The sequence below is a fragment of the Aotus nancymaae genome, unplaced genomic scaffold (genome assembly GCF_030222135.1).
Source record: "Aotus nancymaae isolate 86718 unplaced genomic scaffold, 86718_ANA_hifiasm-v0.15.2.pri h1tg000016l, whole genome shotgun sequence".
Taxonomy (NCBI): Eukaryota; Metazoa; Chordata; class Mammalia; order Primates; family Aotidae; genus Aotus; species Aotus nancymaae.
The window spans coordinates 32,301,824-32,305,059 of record NW_026988428.1 but is presented as its reverse complement, the minus strand read 5'-3'; the positions used below and the strand labels follow the sequence as shown (position 1 = coordinate 32,305,059).

General features: G+C 39.2%; 1 pseudogene; it reads right to left on the bottom strand.

Annotated features, from left to right (window-relative positions):
• Nucleotides 1–2,283: 2,283 nt before the first annotated feature.
• On the bottom strand, nucleotides 2,284–3,236 carry LOC110567202 (ER membrane protein complex subunit 3-like; annotated as a pseudogene).

Sequence of the window (3,236 nt, the reverse complement as noted above, 5' to 3'; positions counted from 1 at the left end):
CCTATGATTTGAAGAAACATGAAATAGTCAAAACTTGTCATTCTAAAGTTGAGCCACAAGGAGGCAGTAGTGTCCTAGCCATAAGGTCTGACGCTGCTGGCATATTTATTCGAATGCCTTCTCTGGACTTACAACCTTGAGCTTTGCATATTTCATTTACCAAGTTACTATAGTTACCCAACGGTATTTTAAAAATATGATATTTGGAATTTATGTTACAAAGAAATAATTTCAATCTTAAAAAGAAAGTCGAAGTATAATTTTGCAAGTTTCTTTTAACACTTATTCTAAATAACTTTCCTCTTAGGCTGCATTAAAGAAAGATGGAAAGAGATAGAGAGGAAGGGGCAGGAAGAGAGAAAGCAGACCCAGGCTTTATTCTTAGCAATCAGACCTGCTCAGCCAAACTCCACATCTCCTAGGCCTTCCTAATCTGCCTGCAGTTTGTGATAGTCTTCATCTTGTTCCTATGTCAGTAAAAATGACTATGCAACCTGTCCAATCTGATTATTCGAATTAAAGAACTGTCTTGATTTTGTTTCCTGTAATTTAGAGACTCTGATTTATTTCTCAACAATAAAAGGAGTTCCCTGACTTCATGGTATCCTGATGGTCCAAAGTTACAGAAGGCTTCAGGTACAATGAGTCTAAATCAAAAGAAGGAATTTCTTTTTTCAGTTCTGTTGAGAAGCAAAATATCACCTTCTTCATTTTCCCAAGGTCAGGATAAATGAGCTGTGAATGATTACATGTATATGGATATGGATAGATAGGTAGATAGATGGATATAGATATATGATATTATGCTTATGTGTTTCATATATATAATGTGTGTGTGTTTGAAACAGGCAATGTGCAAAGTATTTTGTTTTATTCTTCTTTGTTTTTTTTGAGATGGAGTCTCACTCTGTCACCCAGACTGGAGTGCAGTGGCGGGATCTCAGCTCCCTGCAACCTCTGCCTCCTGGGTTCAAGCGATTCTCCTGGCCTCGGCCTCCTGGAGTAGCTGAGATTACAGGCATGTGCCACCACACCTGGCTAATTTTTGTATTTTTATTAGAGACAGGGTTTCACCTTGTTGGTCAGGCTGGTCTTGAACTCCTGACCTCGTGATCCGCCCACCTTGGTCTCCTGAAGTGCTGGGATTACAGGCATGAGCCACCGCCCCCAGCCTGTTTTATTCTTTAAAAATACTTTAGATTTAAATAAACTTGAGGATACATCCTGGCTCTTCATTATCTTTAAATTTCTAGCTGTGTGGCACTGGGCAAATTAGTTTCTTTGAACATCAGAATATGAATACATATATGCATTTCTTTATTTCCAACTTTTTTTTTTTAAGAGAAAACAGGATGGTTTAATTTGTGGAGTCAAGAGTCGTTTGTTCTTAATTACCGTACTCAACATGCAAATTATATTCACCTCTTGGTACAGAAATGGCATCCTGTCACTTCCTTGGGACCTTTAATCCAGACAAAATTATTCTTGGGCACCCTTGTCTATGTGTCTACCAACAACTGCTGTTTTTCCCTTCTTACAGCAATATGTAAATTCTCTTTTGTTCTGAGCAACTGGGAAATAAGGTCTTTCATCCAAGGAAGTAGCCATTTCCAGTATAGCACCACTGATTTGTCAATGGATTTGATAGATTTGATATACTGACATGCAGATCAAGATTTGTATTATTTATAACCTGTCTCTGATGATCCCAAAGGCACTTTAGAATCTGGCAGTGCTTCAGGGTCACTGATTTTCACTGGACAGAATTAAAGGATATAGAAGGTTTGTTGAGTCTGTCCTGGCCCTGAGTTCACGTTGAAGAGAGTTTGTTTGAGTAAGGTTTTGACATATTTTCTCTCTATGTCTATGTAGGCTCAAAATGACCAATACAGGGAGATTTATTTTCTTCATCCATAGTTTCTGAACCTTTGGTAGTGGAAATGGTTTACTTGTATAACGAAAGTCAACAATACTAACAAAACTAATGGTAAATCACAGGGTGTTTGGATCCCAAGAAAACAGGAGTTTCCTGTGGTTAGATGTCAGGCTGACTGCACATAATACCTAGTTATAATTAACAATGCTTCCTCCAAAGACTGGATTTCTGCTAAGATTTTTATATATTACCAGTAGCTTGAACTTGCTCATGTAACCAAGCACCACTTTGTATCCCAATAACCTATGGAAAAATAAAAAGTAAAAAGGCATGTGCATTAAAATGTTAATCATAAAATGTAGATGTGATTATATGGGTGTTCACTGTAAAATTCTTTTAACTTTGCTCTATGTTGGAAACTTTTCATTTTCAAATGAAATGAATGCTGAATAAATGAATAAATATTGAAAAATTGTAAGAATATTATAAGAAACAGAGGTCTGTAAGTCCTCTTTGAACATGCGTTTGAAGTGAAGGTCTTTGGCCATGAGCTCTTCTTTGACATCATCTAGTGCCCACTGGTGATCCGTCAGCTCCAAAGCTTCGCACTCTGTCTTGAAAGCTTTGTTGGTGTCTGCGGGCATGGCCATGGCTGCTCCTGCATCATTCGTCATTGGTCAGTGGCATTATCTTGGCCTAGAATCAGAGAGTAAATGCTCGGAAGCCCAAATACATTGAGGAAGTACCTGGATGCAGAACTCACCCAGGATGCATGTAATTCGCGTAGATCGATTCCTTGCTGTAACATAGGCTGAAAACAGAGGGTCAGGGGAAATGGGACCTTGGTTGTGACAAAGCCTGAGAATGTCATGTTGATCCATCCACCAATAAGAATCATAGGAAGAACATTTGTTACATTCCCTTTCATCATGTCTGTCAGCATAGTAGGATCAGTCACAGGAGAAGGTGGCATTACCTTCCTTTTTTTTTTTTTTGAAAAAAATTTTTTTTTGTTTTAAATCCATCCTTTGGGTTGTTGAAGTAATATTTTTGGGTCAAGAAAGACTGGGCACTTTGGGAGGCCGAGGTGGGTGGATCACGAGGTCAAGAGATCGAGACTATCCTGGCCAACATGGTGAAACCCCGTCTCTACTAAAAATACAAAAAATTAGCTGGGTGTGGTGGCGCACGCCTGTGGTCCCAGCTACTCGGGAGGCTGAGGCAGGAGACCTGCTTGAAACCGGAAAACGGAAGTTGCAGTGAGCCGGGATTGCGCCACTGCACTCCTGCCTGGCGATATAGCAAGACTCTGTCTCAAAAAAAAAAAAAAAAAAAGACTGTTTGGGAATGTATTTTCCAT